This window comes from Heliconius melpomene, chromosome 16, assembly GCF_056956725.1.
Source record: "Heliconius melpomene rosina isolate 202511_hmr_F chromosome 16, ASM5695672v1, whole genome shotgun sequence".
NCBI lineage: Eukaryota > Metazoa > Arthropoda > Insecta > Lepidoptera > Nymphalidae > Heliconius > Heliconius melpomene.
In genome coordinates this window covers 2,172,854-2,190,016 of record NC_140404.1, presented here as the reverse complement: position 1 = coordinate 2,190,016, position 17,163 = coordinate 2,172,854, and the positions used below count along the sequence as shown (strand labels likewise).

Here is a 17,163-nt window from a genome sequence, read left to right as displayed (position 1 = left end):
AATGATAATTTTATATTATTTCTTTAAAAAAATATCTACAAATATTTTTTAATAAATAATGAAACTTTCCACAAATTTGACATGAGAATTTAATGAAAAATTAATACGAATCTAATTCAATTTAAATTAATTTATAATTTTAAAGTTCACAATTTAATTAACGGGTCTCGAGATATACATGAAAATATTACGTACATAAATACTATTACAATAGTTTTGTACGTCAAATACTGTATAAAAATACTGATTTTAAGCATTTATTTTGGGCGTTATCGCTAATAGCGATTCAAATGCGTGTTTTGTGGCGATTTCAGCTACGCCTTATTTTTTACAAGCCTTAGAAATATTTCTAAAATAATTAAAATTATTTTGAACAATTTATTTTAAGCAATTGTAAAAAATATTGTTTTGATCCCGTATATAGCAGGATAGGAAAAGGAGACCAATTGTTTAGAAGTGTCTTAAAACTAGATCAGAGAGAGATGGCCATATATATCTATCTACCTCTGCCATCACCTATGATATCAGGTGCGGGATGGACTTGCCCGTAGAGGGTTCTGTACTAATTTCTAAGATATAGGGTAATAGAAACTACAACTTATAAAAGTGGACATAATTCAATTTGCACTCATTTTGTATGAAACTAACGACATTAGCTTATAATAATTTTATCTGTAATAATTGATTAAGTTCGATTTTTTCTATTCTTGAAAGGACGTTACATCTGAATATTTGATATTATTTTAGATTATAGAATTCTTAATAAAAGTTACCATCCTAGAAAACAAAAAAACCTATATTATAACAAAAAATGTCGTATGTAAAATGCATCAGATTAAACAGTAAAGCTCAAAAGAATTCAGGAACTAACTAATTATCGGCTATAATTAAAAAGTTTCCAGATGTAAATATAAACTGCGGCATTATCCATGAACGGCAACGAGTATAGCAATTTTACTTGTAAATTGATTACAATCTAAGGGTAGTTCGCGCTTAAAAGCTTATACACACGCGACTTCCTTTTTCATATTTAACCGATTGTGATTGTAAAGGTGAATCATGTGTTTGTAAATTTGTAACTCAATGCAATTAATTATCTTAGTTAGATTAGATTTAGACTTAGATACTATATAAGTCTTCAATCTACGGTTGTACGGTGCCTTCGTCGTGGGAGTATTTATTTACAAAGTAATATTTAATACTTAATTACATAAATACTTTTAATAAAAAAGAGTTTTTGAAAGAGAAAGTAAAGATGAGTTTCAACACTATGTTCTCTCTGCCTACTCTGCTAAAGAAAGAAAAATGGTTGAAACTCTTTAGAAATCATAAAACTAGTATAGGCAGTAAAAAAATATAGTAATAAGTTATCTTTTTTTATTTTCTACATCTTTAACATGTTTTCCGTTTATTATGTAAAAATTAAAATTTAATTCATACGTCCAAAATGTTAACGTTGAAAAGCGTTTTATGAAATGAAAACAAAAGATTGTGACGAGCTGTGATTTTTTAGGAGATAAAAACAACCCTATTTTGTTTGCATACGAGTACACCATTTAGGTATAATGGGGTCGTATATAATGGGGATACATCTATACTAATGCCATGAAACTGAAGAGAATATTTGGCTAATCTCAGGAACTACTCGTAATGTAATATATGTAATCGAATGGAAAACAAAAAAATATCTTTTTGTGTGTTCACGCTGTATCCCGCACATAGCAGAGTAGGCAGAGGGAACCTGCGAAACCTGTTCCTCAATGTCCACGCTTACAGTCGTACCCTTGTGACCCTGCCAAAAACTCAATTCTGGCCAAACCTTCAGAATATATATAATCAATATCAAAAAAAATAAAAAGGGAAAAATACTTTGATTTCACTCTAGCATAAACTATCTTCCACAATATGGTCGCTCCACGACCGTACAATAGAAAACGAAGTCAGTGCTCCACAACCTTGTTTTACACACCATTGAATGGTGAATCAGGGCAACCGTGTGAAAACTGTCTCTCACTTGAGACAGCGCGATGTTTTTTATGTATTCTGTTAGAAAAAAAATTATTAGTATTGATAATTAGGTATTTTTAATATATAAAATATTACGTTTCGTAAATAGTGATCACGACAAATGTGGGTTAGAATCCCACTGGAGTAATTAAATATTTTATTTTCTAAAAAAGACAAATCGCAGAATTGAGCCTAGTAATTTGGGTGATATATGGGGAATGGAATGACTTAACACTAGGTCCCCTCTACCTATCCTTATACATTACATCTAAAATAAATTATTGAGTTACGATAGAATTATTTTCAACATCCAGATCTGGAAGACAGTGCGGTGTAGAGCCTATAGCTATTTTCAATGCGGAAAGAAGATAACTATTTATTAAATATCTACATTTGCAGAAGATACAGAGTGGCAAAGTACGTACCAAAAGTTAATATTTAACCGACTTCTCTTTTCAAAAATGAAAAGGTTCTATATTCGTACAACTCTATTTTTATAGCACGAAAACATAATATAAAACAATTGTATATAACAAAAATAAATTACTCTTGTACATATATATACGTACATTCGTAGATACACTGAGAAAACCACATCCGATTGAGTCTCGGCCACGGCACTGCGATAGCCGATACCGTACAATAGCTTCGTTAATCTACATTTTGAGAAGTACCTGCACGTAATTACGCAATACAGTAATATGTTTTTATATCAGTATATACTATTCCGTTGACTTTTCGCTTCCGTGGATTATTCCGTTCCATTATATATAATATCGCTTTGGATTTTGACATAGAGAAAAACTAACCGGTTGCTTTCTTTTTAACACGAAAAGGAACTAATAATCAACTTCAATAAGTAACTAATAATTACGATCGTAAATAACTATATCGAAACATGAACTATTATTTTTCACGTGCCATCAATTCTATGACACTGGGCCACAATTGCCTATATCTATATCTGGTCTTATTTCATCATGAGAGAATCGAACCTACGACCATCGCTTTTACAGTTACACGATACCCCACTCCACTCCACACACGACCGTACTAAAGGGGCAGTGTAATTTAAATTAAACCTAAAACCTGTTAATTATTCCAAGCTTACTTTAGCACAGATAAAAAAATATTGAAAATAGACAAAATTAAAATAGCGGGCGGTCCATTCGATTAAATAAACCACAACCGATCGAGTTTCGAGTTAATTGCAGTGTAAAAACGCTTGAAACGTACAATGGCTTCATTAGCGTATATTTCGAGATGTGCTCAGCGACTATAATTAATCGATTATAATCGACTATAATAATGTGTTATTCGATTTATCGCTTGTTATGTGGAAGGGTTAGTTGTCGCTGGAACATGTGACATTGCTGACATTTTCAATTGACATTGACAGTTTAAAAGCTCGATATGCCATAAATTAAAAACAGAACAGAACAGTTTAAAAGTTTTTTTTAAAAAGACAATAATTATTTTTTTAAAGTCGAGACGAGACGGTTATGAGTTCGATTCCAACTCGGGAAATGAAATATTTTATATTTGTCATTTCTTAGCTCTGGTGACAAGGCAACGTTGAGTTTCACCACTCAACACGCAATGCCTCGAGCGACGTAAATTGCGGGACAGAGTATCTTAGGTTCCCTCTGCCTATCCTGCTATTTGCGGGATACAGCTTAAAGCTGATTTGTAGGATTTTTTTTCTCATATTCTAATTGATCTTTTTCATTAGGTTAACAAGGGTTGATATTTTATTTCGCTTTTAATTTGTAAGTTTTCATTATTTTTATTACATTTTGGTGAAGTAATTCCATCGAATTCTCGATAATTTTAGTATTATTTTACTAACTAAACGTTAGTAATTAAGAACTAAGATGCAAATTAGGGAGGTCAAATCTCAAGCTTGAGACTTAATAATATAATTGTTTGTAGCTAGGTCAGGTCGAAAAAGTAATTGGTCTATATAGAAACCTCGTTGATTTTTTTGGATATTATATTTATTAACATTATATTATGAGGCCAGTAGTGGCGCAAGGCTCAAGTCACATGCTTGTGACTGTAAACGTGGTTTTAGGTTCGATTCCCACTCGAGGAAATGAAATATTGAATATTTTCGTTTCCTTGCTCTGATAACGTGGCGAAAGTGGAGAACGGAAGTATCTAAATGGTAATGGAATGTCTTAACATTACGTTCTCAGGTTCCCTATGCCTTCCCTGCTGTGTAAAGAAAACAGCGTGAATCTAAAAAAATAAATAATATATAGTAATATTATATTTAGAAAGCCTTGACATACTTTTTAATTTTGGCTTAAACGACAAATTTAATTAATAATTAAAAATTTTATATATAAAGAGTTTTTATTAAGTCGTTTCAAAGAGACCACGGAAAAGACGTGTATGAAATTAATTGAAATAAAGTCACTTAACAAGTGTTTTCAAACTAATGAAATTGAATAAGGCTAGGTTCGTCCGACCTTATCCAGAATAATTTTCAAATTTGCTTTTCTCCTCTCTGTTCTGGTTCTGCATAACTTACTACTGTGCATACAGCGTACAGCTAAAATAAACTTAGTAAAATTAATACATCTTCTTACAACATGATAAAATTACTTCAACATTTATAACAATCTATCACAGTCTTTAAAGTATTACAATCAAAATCTTATAGAGTTTCTTTATGTCACGCACTCGATTTCGAGAAGCTACGTAGAATTCATCTTTTACTTTGTAAGTAAAGGACAAATTTCTCTAAATGATTGACAGATTGCCGAAGTCTGAGGCTGATAAGCTTAAATTTAAATAAATGAGCGCGGTTGAGATCTCTTTGGAACAGGTTTTGTGTAGGAGGGTATCACTTCATTATGAAATACACCTACAGTATCTATGTATCTATATTTGCCTTATAAACGAGATTTTGTACGGTCTTTTACGGTATATTTTTATATGCAGGGGAGGTAAAGGGAACCTAATATTAAGATACTCTATTCCTCACTATCAACCCAATTTTCCACATTTATCTTGCTTCCAAAGAAACCGAGGATATCAAAATCATTCATTTCACCGATTATGTTTTTAATTAGTAATAGTTCCTGAGTTAACAAAACACTATTAACCCACACTTATATACTAGATTTTCATGAGAAAATTACATTTATATAACAAATAAGGCTACAGCCATTTCTTATATTCCTTCCTCTGCAATGTCGCGTAACCAGAATTAATTTAGACGAGGCGAACCAAAGTTCAGGGCCTTCGGAGCGGCGTGGAACTACAATTTAGTTAAACACACATTTGGACACTATCCAAACATTTACATTATAAATACCGTATTGTAGCGAAAGAGAGCTTTAGAGATTTTCCTTTTTCAAATTATTTTATTGAAATTATTATTTGTATTATTATTATTTTGTGTAAATAGATAATAATGTTAGCAGTATTATAGATGTTATTATTGATTATTTAATATTTAATTGTAGTTATTATTAAACTTAAATACATAATAATAGCTTAATATGTAGTCTCTATAAGCGAAATTCACATCGGATAGAGTTAAAATGTCATCACGTTTCATAAAGCTTCTCTCTGTAAAAGCTTTTTATTTAAATTAAAATAGCATTTATCTTGTTTTAGACCAGGAAACCTATTTATATTTTTAGTTTTTTTCCCCCGTACATAACAGGGTGAGCAGAGGGAACCTGTGAACCTAGTGTTGAGACACTCCAATGTCGGATTTTGTTCAGTTCATTTCGAACATTCGTGACAACGCTATATTTAATATCAATATATACAAATTTCCTCGATTTGGTAACGAGGAACGTCGCGACGTTGAGTTCCGCCACTCACAGTTTTGTATATTCGTAGGAGTATCTTTTACTTTCACCTTCCAGATAATTGGTTCATTAGGTTATAAATGATTAAAAACATTTTTTTTATTCTTGTCTCTGAAATTAACTCCAAGTACAAGATTGTTATATAAATCTGTGATATGCCTAAAAATGATATAATATGTACGCATCAACGAAATCTTTAAAAAATATGTTTTAAGAAAAATATCTATAGACATCAGAACATAAATAACTACACTCGTAAATGGAAAAAAGTCTGTTTTACAGCTTAAGTTTAATAAAGCCATTAAAACATTTACTGCCATAGTTTTTCGTATATTTATCACTATAATAAAATTATATGACCTTTTAACCATTTCGAAATGTTTAAAATGAAGTAGAGACGGAAGCTAAGCCTAAAGTGTAAATGAAAGAAATATTTTGTAGGAGTTAGGAGTTTTTTCCCAGCAGGGTAGGCAGAGGAAACCTAAAGTTAAGACACTATGTTCCCCACTTTCCCCCGAATTGTGGAGGCATTGCGTGTTGAGTGGTGGAACTCAACGCCGCGCTTTATCTCCACACCAAAGAAAAGAAATGAGAAATTCATTTTCAAAAACTTATTATCAATCAATATTGTACCTACTAGTAAAATAAATAAAAGGTAATGACGACTTTCCTTGATTTTATTATTCACTAATGTAATTCACGCTTATTTTGATTTATTATTGGGCGTCTTACTGGCCGCAAGAAAGAATTATTTTCGAAGTTATCAAATTACTTTAGGTTAATGTATTTGTGTACATTTGTATGTTTTAATATGTAAATTTTGTTGTATTAAGATACGTAGTGTCTTAATGGGAACGGAGCATCTTAACATTAGGTTCCCAGGTTTTCTTTGTCGTACCTTTATGTACCGTAATTTAATACTAAACATCCCACACAATAAATTGGGCGAAATTGTAGAAAATCGAAAGAAATGATTTCTGGATTTGTTTTATAAATTCATTATTTTGAATTAGAACTGGCAACCTATGTAAATCAACCAAATTCTTTTTTTTAGTTTCACGCTCAGTCACGCATATGTAAGGCCTGGGAACCTAATTTGAAGTCCCATTTCCACTCCGTTCCCATCAAAACATTCCGTTCTCTACTTGCTTGCATTTTTGGAGACATTGTGTGTTGAGTGGCGGAACTCGACGCCACGGTGATCGTTACCAGAGCAAAGATTTTAAATATTTAATTTTCTCGAATGGAAATCAAGCCCACAAGCTGTTCTCTTTACGCTTCTACCCCAGACCAGACCATATACCGCACTAAATCACAAGAAAAATACTTTAAAATTCAAGATGTTGAAACAGCAATTATGGTCTCACTGTAAAATACTTAAAAGGTTTAGGATTTTAGCTCAGACTGTTAGAATTTAATTCGTCTGCGTCAGTTTTCTTTTTTACTTAAAGCCGTAGGGTGTATAATTTGTATCTTAAATGTTTAGTGCAGGAAAAAAGGCTAGTCCAGTATGTAATTGTAAACTTGACTGGTTGTGTGTTCGATTCTTACTCCAGAAAATACAATATTTATTTAAATTTATATTTTCATATCTTCGCTCTGGTGTGCAGGCGAAACGCGGTAATGAATTTCACCAGTCAACATATAATTCCTTAAATAATATTTATACAGTTTAAGCGGGCGCACCCACGCGTAGGCCGCTTGTATATTTGTTTTTAATTATTTATCACTCGCTTTATAGCATTCATGATTATATCACTTTTTTCTACTTGTGATAGTTAAAAATTTATGCATCACCGCTTTTAATTAACGTTAAAATTTTAACCAATAAAAATGCCCTTTCACTAAAATTAAATAGTCCAGGTGAGGTGAGGGTTGATAAGTGCATATGGTTAATTAATTGAATAATTCATAGTAAAATGCACCCTCCTGTGTGTTATATCAAATTAGGTAAAATAATTATTATAATTTTAGATTTATGTCTGTACAGCACGGCACTGGTAACGTAAGTTTAACTGTAAGCGAGACAGGTGTGGGTTCGATTCCCACTTGAATTTATTTACTCTGGATATAAAATAAAATGCAGCGGCGAATTCCGCCTTTCAAGATGGAACGGCTCGTAAATTGGGTGGGAGTGTTTCAATAATAGGTTCCTTCTACCTACCCTGCTATATGCGGGATACAGCCTAATGCAAAATATAAGAAAATATATAGGAAAATATGAAGGTAGCCTTGAGTTCGATTATATTATGATAAAAAAAATTAAAAAACTCCACCCAAAATGTCATTACCTTATTTTGGAAATGTGCTTATACCACCACCGAGATAAAACAGGCTGTCGATTAAAAAAACCACACTCAAATTAATTTAATCTTTCGGTAGCTACAGACAAATACACAAATACACCGATTGACAGACAGGTGAAACTAATAACACTTTTTGAAATTATAGGTATTCAATAAACAGAAAATGAACTAATACATTTAATTTAAAGAAAAGGAAAAAGTAAAGAAAATCATATTTCTTCCATTCCATAATAGAATTAAATCTGGTGAAAATTATTGCTTAAAATCGACATAAACCTTAGTATTTTAATAAGTTAAAGATGTAAGGAATGTGAGTGATTTTAAAACTACTATTATTCTAACTTCTAACTACTCTTAAATAAACTTTCAACATAGTTTTCGTTGAAATCGAACTCACAACCAATGCGTGACACTACGTCACTCCAGCACCTTATTACCCCAAAACATGGTAAAAATACGCTGTTTAAAGAGGGTGAAAGTAGTTATATTGGGGTAAAATGATTAATTTGGTATAATAAAACACTTTGAAATATGATCATCTAGCATGACTTGTAAAGTCAAAATTTTACGAGGTGATATCGTCATTTATCATCACCATCTACTACGTATAATATCATGTAAGGTTATTTGATTAAAATAACACTTCAATGACGCCGTAATTGAGGCCAGTCAATTGGATTATAAGCGCGATAGGTTGTGGGTTCGATTTCCACTCGAGGAAATGAAATTGTTAACATTACCGTTTTCTTCACTCTGGTGTCGAGAGAAAGCGTGGTGTTGAGTTCCACTACTCAATACGCAATGCCTCCGGAATTCGACGGGAAATTAACACTAGGTTCCCATTGTTTATCCTGGTGCCTGCGGGATACACTGGGACGCAATGAGGCCATCGTAATTTATTTAATATATTTTTTTTTATTTCCTCGCTCTGTTAAAAGGACAAAGTGCGGCGTTGAGTTCCGCAGTATCTAAGATTGAGTGGAAAGTGGGGAACAAGGCTCCTTATAGATATTTTTTAATAAAATTAATTTTAATATAACCTTTTTTACGAATTTCAAATAGACAAGTCATTAGTAAGAATTAGTTTTAAAGAATTTAACAGTTGTAACGGTGTTAAAGACTAATTAGAAAGTAATTAAAGAACAAAGTTCTAATTGACTTCTGTAATAGCATGTGAAAAGTTAGTATTACGCATTTTTTTAACTCAGTATAATAATTATGTGTTTGGAAAAAACATCTTATAGGTATAGGAAGAAGTGTTTGGCGCACTTAGGCCTATATTTATAAATCTCAACTCTGAGATCGATCTTGATAGCGATCTTGGGACGCTGTTCTCATTCATAATTTATAATCTATAAATAAAAACGCCATCTCAAGATCGCTCTCGCGAAAACGGGAGAAGAAGCTTTGACTTAGGACAGCGTTCCTAACTTTCCACCCAATTTATAAATATTAATACCCAGTTAATAATAGTTATTAATTCCTCTAGTGGATGGAACCAACATCCATCGCGAGTATGTGAACACTTGTCAACTGGGCCACGACCATGACATCAAAAAATGACCTTTTGTTCCTACTAATTGTCCTTTTAAACAAACTATCGATAAAAAAACTTTATTCTACGAGTATATGTAATGGCGGCGTATACATAAAAACTAATGTGTGGCTGCGCTATACCGATTTTATATTCGTCCCTAACGCAATGCAATTTTACAGAGGAAAATGTTAAATTTTGTTGAAAATTGTTTTGCTCTTTCGGTTTAGAGGTGAATGTTGTATCAAAATATATATGCAAAATAATGGTAAATATAGGAAAAATATTTTAAATAAAAGTCTGTAACCGCATCAATCGCATATATTTAGTATAATATATATTTTTTTGGAAACAGCGTGGATCATTCTAAGAACATATCTGCTCCTCCCTAACGAGAATGTAGACCTATGGATGAATGTAGATAATGGCCAGAAAAAATTATGAAACGCTTTGTCTTTTTAACCGACTTCTGTAAGAAAAGGAGGTTATAAATTCGACTGTATTTTTTTTTTTTTTTTTATGTTTGTTACCTCATAACTTTTAACTGGGTGAACCGATTTTGATATTTTTTTTTTATTTGAAAGGTATAGCTTCCCGAATGGTCCCATTTTTTTTTGGTCCATGTCTGACAATGGTATCCATGAGAAAATCACATAAGTCTTAAATTTGCATTATGCATGTGCGCGACTAATAGCCGAATAACTCAATGTCGCGCCAACCGATTTTGATGATTCTTTTTTTATTTGAAAGGATACACTTCAAGGATAATTTAGTGAAAGTTTGGTTAGGTTTCGATCATGGAATCTGGAGAAATTTGAGAAAGTTTGTTTTTTTTTGTAAAAAATTGATTATACTGTAATAGTTACAAGCAAAAACTTTTTAAATTGATGTCAGAAGTGAGATTCCTGATGGTTGTATTTCTTTTCAACCAACCTCAAAAAAGAGGATGTTCTCATTTTCAACCAACTTCAAAGAAGGGAGATTCCCAATTCGCCCGAATACTTTTTATGTATGTTCTTGTCAATATACCAAAATGTTACTTTGCACAAAAATAATACCTAATTAAATGAAGTTTTATATGGGACAACCACAACCACTCGTTGACAACCACTACCACCACCATCACCACTCGTTTAAGAATCATTTTAAGATCTACCCATCACTTAAAATCGTAAAATAAATTAATTTTTGACAAAAACAAAAACCGACTTCTAACAACGAACTAAAAAGTGAAAAATAATTTAACAAAGATTTTATAATTTTGAAGTCGGTGCCAAGTAAAACAAACAGGCTTAGTAATTAGATATTGTAGTAAAGGTATTGTAGCATTAGCTTGACACCGACTTCAAAATTATAAAATCTTTGTAAAATTATTTTTCACTTTTTAGTTCGTTGTTAGAAGTCGGTTTTTGTTTTTGTTAAAAATTAATTTTATTACTTTTAGTACTATTTACTGATGGAATCGAATCCACACCTGTCGCATTTACATTCGCACGTTTCTACTCCTGCGCCAAGACTAGCTCAGTATATCAAAACATCAACAAAAAATTGAAAAAGCTATCCACTTTTTATCATCAAGTTACTAGCTTTAATAGATTAACAAAGAAATTTTTAAAAACGTTTTTTTAACAAGGCATGCTATTAAACGTTTATAGGTAAATGTTAGCTTATTCAAAGAGAATGCATAATAGATTTTAGAAAATTTAATCGTTGAGCTATTTCTTATTTATTTTATTTTTTTTATATTTACTTACTAAATATATTATTCAATAGAATTGCTTATTTAGAAATGGAACCCATGACCACCTCCTAACTATTATGATCTTAAATAAACGTTTCAAAGATATCAGACCTTTCCTACGCTAACTTAATCGACTATAGCTATTTGAAGATCCATTTACCCTCACAAAGTATACGATTTATGATACGAAAAAGAATATAAAGGATTTTTTTTTGGAACTTTTCTTCAGTTTGAAGTACCTAGTAGAAATACAAAGTAATTATATTATGTCTTTACAGCTTTGATAAAATATAACCACATCTGAACAATGTACGAGTATTTGAATTTAGTAATATTTGTTTTAGCTTCACACTGTACCGTTGGTGGAGGGAACCCAGGACACTAATATTGAGACACTGTTTCCCATTAAGAAACTTGCGTTTCCCACTTCACGTGGTGGAACTCAACGCCGCGCTATGCCTTTTTACCAGAGCGAGGACATAAATTAAAGCTTTTGCTTTATTCGTACATATGACGTATATTACTGTGAAATATCCTCATTTAAATCTGTTCTATAGTTTTTACATGAAAGTAACACAAACTTCAATCCTCACAAAGTTTTACATTTATAATATAAATTTAATAATAATTAACATTTAAATTTTTTTTCTTTGCTACAGGAATTTTGAAGAAAGACCAAGTAAATGACCATTTTTAATTTACTAGAATCGAACTCCGAACCGCTAATTAAATTTAAACCTTCTGCGGTCTACGTCAAATAGCCTTCGTTAGGTAAGGCAGCCGTGACATTACTATGGTATAATTATTATGATTCTCATAGAAACGAGGTCGAAACTTACTACGACCTTATTATATAACTAAAATATTAATTTATTTACTAATATTTCTTACAATAACTAAAAATAAATAAAATAGAATTTTTTTTTCTTAAACAGTGAAAATTTTAGTTTCTCAACAAAATTATATTTATTTAATTTACGGTACATATAACAAAAAGAAATGCGTTAAACTAAACTAAAAATCATACATAAGTAATAGCTCATATCGATAATATAATGAAAACCTAGGTCTATTTTTTTTGGGAAAAACCTAGATCTTTATGCTTAAGTTATTTTTCAAAATGATATATCATTGAAGTAAAATTTTATTGTTCTGACAGTAATATAAATAAAAAACAATTAAAGATTTGAGACAATCGAGTGACATTCAGTTCTGCCACTAAACAAGCAATGCCTCGAAAATTCGGCGGAAAAGTGGGGAACAGAAGTGCCTTAATGGGAACGCGGTTCTATCACTTGGTTCCCAGGTTCCCTATACCTATCTTGCTACGTGCAGGATACAGCGTGAAGCTAAAAAAATAAAATATTAAAAACAGAAATGAAAACAAACAATATTCGTACGTAAAAATTCTCATCACGTACAAATTTTACATATTCTAGACATAATCCGTTATTCTGGGCACTTTTCAATAATACGAATTAACTGGTAGACCTATTTATGTAACGAACTGAAATATACCGAGTTAGATTCAATTTTATAACAAGTATTCGCCTCCCTAGCTGACTTAACTATATGAGTTGAGTTTTCGCTACTAGAAAGTCTTTGTAATACATTAAAATATGATAGAAATATTAAAAAGACAGATATATTGGTATCTATCTTTTATTATTTTTTAATGCAAGAAATAAATATACGATAATAAATTCTAATAATTTTATTTTTATAACAACTTTGATATTTATTTCTTAATAATATAGGAAAAATAATAAGCTACGTATTGGATGGCGGAACACAACGCCACACTTGTCCTCATTAACAAAGATCGAAGAAAATGAAAATAATAAATAAATATTACATTCACCTGAGTTGGAATCGAATCCACAAACATCGTGTTTACAGTCGAATACTTGTGCTACTACTAATGTCAAGACACTCCGTTCTTCACTTTCCGACTGAATCCAATGCATCGCGTATTTAATGGCGGAACTCAACGACGGAAAATGAAAAAATGGAGTATGTGGAAAACGATCCTATAACTAACCTGTTTACATATACACATAACGATACAATATATTAAAAAAATGACTACTAAATTAATTTTAAAAATTAATTCATTTTATTTGTTTAAAACAAAAAAATTAACCATAACAAAATTTTAATAAAACTCGATACGAAATCTCCTTCGACAGATTGAAAATATACAAAAAGCTTAGGAAAAACGCCCCTTACGCTAGTTGAATATTTTATCAGGCTGCCTTCATTTTTAGCTTAAATTATTTAAAGGAATGTAACGATGGGATTTTAATTATACCATAGAACATAATAATAGTGTTACCAGTGTTTCCATATGTATAAAGTATTAATAGAGAAGTTTTCTTTTTTTTATTTAACCTGTATATATTAAATGTAGATTAAAAATATATTAAGATATGTATTGATTTCAATGGAAAACAATATTTCACACGATTTATTACGTACGTTTGAGTGAATTGCTTTTTTTTTGTTGCCAGATGTTACACATAATAATTTTGAATATTATTTATTGGTTTACAATAAAATTGCTAGAAGTAAAAAGGTATAAAGTTCCTTCTTTTTATAGTCAGTTCTCTCTGACGCGGAGCTCTAAATATTATGGTCTCTACATATATGTTTCGCCTCTTCCACTGTCATCAACAGAGGTTGAGGATCGTGAGGATCCCCTGAGGGCATGTATGAAGAGTCATACTCCTAGGATCCTCATGCTGAAGAATCTTTATATTAAATTGACATTTATATCTACAAACATATACACCAATAAATTTACAAATACATAGGATATGAATACGAGTATATATTTAACAAAAATATATATTTAAATATATATATGTGATAACTAATAAGAAATATTAATAATAACGATATGGATGAACGATATGAAGACGAAATATGTATATCAGTTTTTAATATGAAAAAAATATCTAGCATAAAAAAATATATATACAGTCGAATTGATAACCTCCTTACAGAAGTCGGTTAAAAAGATACAAGGACAATCGACTTATCAATTATATAGCAAAACAAATCAAAACATTTATATACCTACCAGGAACAAAGAACACAATTTTAAAACAAAAAATAACACTTATATTGACATTAAATAAAAAGCACTTAGACCCTCTTCAAATATGTTTGAAAGATCAATAAATAACTTTATATTACTATTTTATAGGGTTGTTATGTTTCCCCTAGACGGCCACTTTTACCTTAATTTTTTACTATCAAACACAAAGTTTTTAAAGCATATCCTTTTCATTTCAAGAATAAATTATTATTTATTAATATTTTCATTTCATCAGCTCTGGCAAGGCAAAAGTCTGGCGTTGAGTTCCTTGAAAATGGAAAACGGAGTGTCATAACACTAGGTTCCCTCTGCCTGCAGCGTTAAGCTGATTAATTACTATTATATAGGCCTATTACGTTTCCCCCAGATAGGCACCTTTACCCTATTTTTTACTATCAAGCAAAAGTTATTAAAAGTACATCCTTTTACCTTTAATATTTCACGTTGAAGTATCTTTATTACGAAACTTAAATTACCCTCGGGATATTTAAAGCTTAACTAAACTTCTTCATTTAACGAAATCCGATATTAAGATTTATTATAGTAATTAATTATTATATTGACTTGTAATAAGTCTTAGAGTTTTTTTTTTTTTAATTTCTTAGCTCTAGTGTCGAGGCAAAACGCGACGTTGAGTTTCGCTGCTCAACACGCAATGCTTACAGAATTCGGCGGAAAGTGGAGAACCGAGTGTCTTTAAGACTAGGTTCCTTCTGCCTATCCTGCTAGGTACGGGCTACAGCGGGAAGCTGATCTTTTAGTTTTAACAAATATTTTCACATAATAATAAAATAACAAACAAAAACATTAAAATAACTCGAGTGAATCTCACTATAAATATGAAGCACCACTAGATGTGACTTACAGAGTGCACTGGAATGACTAAAAAATCCACGTAAAATATACACTGTAGAGTTAATTAAATGAAACAAACATTTTAAATTTTCCCACTTAATTACGAAAAATAGTAAAAACTTATTAAAATTACTTTAAAGTTAATAGGTTTTTTTACTTAAATTATTATTAATAATAATAATATTATGAAATACGAACCGGATATAAATGATAATAACGTGAACGTTAAAACTACGTGTTTGTAAAGTCCACGCCACACGATACACCGCTACGGCGGTGACGGCACGACTGAACTTTGAAAGCTTGAAGGAAGCTTTCATGTATGGAAGTTATATATCTTGCTTAATTATTTTATTAGTTTATATTATGTTTGGGAGTTATTTTCATATGAACGTGTTTTTTTTATTTAAACGGTTGTCTGACTATGAATGCGGTGGTTGTGGATTCAGTTCTCAACTGGGGGGATGAATTATTTTAATTTTCTCGTTGTGGTTATAATTTTTATTTATTTTATTATCTTAAAATTGAGCGGAAAGAGTGGAATGGAGTAAGTGGATATATTATAGGGTTTCACGTGCATGCGTGGGTACAGCGTCAAGTATTTTTTTCTATAATATTTTTGAGTTAGTTAAAATTTCAAGGAAAGAATAGTTTTTGTAACTTAAGCAGGCGACCACAGTCAAAAATATTTTTACAAAATAAACATATAATAAGTTTTCGTTTTTTGCAGATAAAACGTATAAAAAACATTGATTTATTTCATTTGGAAAAAACATTTTAAATTTTTTTCCCGGAAACAGGATCAGCAGTGAGAAAGTGTTAAAAAACTCTGTTCTCTCTTTCCGTGTCGATTTTTCAGACAATGCATCTGAAGTGGTGAAAATCAACGCCGCGCTTTGTCTATCCATATTTGTTCATTCCCCTGAGAGGAATTGAACTTACAACTGTTACAGTCTGTCCTACTGAGCCACTACAGCCTCTATACATGTATAATATAATCCTTGGCTCCTTCCAGCAAACTACATATACCTATATTATATAAAAGAAACATCAAAGCGTCTACTTATATCATTAGCCCTCACATTACGCCGGAAAATTAAGAATAACAAAAGTTTTTCTTCTTTTACCGCGCCGTTAAACTTGTCCCTTTATGAAAAATCAGATCTTAAGGCGAAATTTTCAAATTAAAATCTTTATGGCCAATTTTCATTTCTTTTCTCTGGCACCAAGGCAAAAGCCCGGCGTTGTTTTCCGCTTTTAAACACGCAATGTTTCAAAACATTCGGCGGAAAGTAGGTAACGGAGTGGGTTAACATAAGAATTCCCTTTGCCTAACCTGCTATATGCGTGATAAAGCGTGAACCTAAAAATCTTTGATTTTTTAAAAATATAGTTAACTTTGTTGCTAGTTAAGTTAGTTAAATTATATTACATAAGGATAAAAGTTTCGATCAAAGTTATCTCGGACACATAGATTGTATCCTGTATTATATACAACTTTAAGTTGTTTCTATTGGATTATTTTGATATTAAAAATGTTTCCCTTCCTTATATTGCAATACTTCTGGCGATAAAAGTCAGTCAACACTAGTGTAAAAACCTTTATGATTTCTATATATATAACACCTTTAAAATACACATAACACTATAAGGCTTCACGCTGTAACCCGCAAACAGTAGATTAGGCAGAGGGAACCTAGCAGTAAGATACTCTGTTCTCCACGCACCATAAAAAAAAATAATTGCCACGATCGGGAAACGAACCCAAAACCCGTCGCATTTACATTTCG

The 17,163-nt window shown here is 31.2% G+C and overlaps 1 protein-coding gene across 1 annotated transcript in view; it reads right to left on the bottom strand.

Moving 5' to 3' along the window:
* Positions 1-15,671, bottom strand: part of LOC146530673 (uncharacterized) — a 36,112-nt gene extending 20,441 nt beyond the window's left edge. The window contains exon 1 of the mRNA XM_085198913.1: positions 15,572-15,671. The gene's annotated coding sequence lies outside the window, so the exon portion shown is untranslated. The remainder of the gene's footprint in view (positions 1-15,571) is intronic.
* Between the last annotated feature and the right edge of the window lie 1,492 nt (positions 15,672-17,163).